The following is a 688-nucleotide window of genomic DNA, read 5'->3' as shown; positions in this document are numbered from 1 at the left end:
TAACTTCTTCACACTGTTTTCTAAGTCATACTGTGAGAGGCAGAAGGTAAAAAGATTTCATTTCTAGAATATTTAAAGTTACCCTTTCCAGAGTAAATATCTGAACACATAGTTTGATAATAGGATAGAATATTTAAAATACAGAATATTTAACTGCTATAAGCATACTCTAATCATAATTTTGGAGAAGGAACAACAAAAATGTAATGAAATGCAATGGCAGCTATAAATGTTTTCGAACTGCTGCCCTCTAGTGATCAAATAGAAAAATTTCTTTGACCTAAAAAGGCTAATCTACAGCTAGTTGATTTTAATTTTTTGAAAGTCAGCAGGAAAACATGCTTCAAATAATATTTATATTATATGTATGGCTTTTTTCCTAATACAAAGAATAAAGGGGCACTGATAAACCAGGATTGAATAACTGTGCAATTTACACAATTTTTTGTGCCTGTCGGTGGGATTATAATAACAGTAAATACACCATTATACCGTGGTGAGAACCACAGTGGGTAGGTTTTATTGTGTAAAATGGAGAGGCTGTGGTCATTCACTGAGACTCTGGATACAGAGTGCCAATATGTTCGGTCATTCATTGTGGAGAAGCAGAGTCAGAGCTCTTACCTGAAACCTGCCCTCTAACTAGACTGATCTTCCAAATTTTTGAGTCAATGAACCCCATTTAATT

This window comes from Tursiops truncatus, chromosome 8 (genome assembly GCF_011762595.2).
Source record: "Tursiops truncatus isolate mTurTru1 chromosome 8, mTurTru1.mat.Y, whole genome shotgun sequence".
NCBI classification, from domain to species: Eukaryota; Metazoa; Chordata; class Mammalia; order Artiodactyla; family Delphinidae; genus Tursiops; species Tursiops truncatus.
This window is presented reverse-complemented; position numbering follows the sequence as displayed.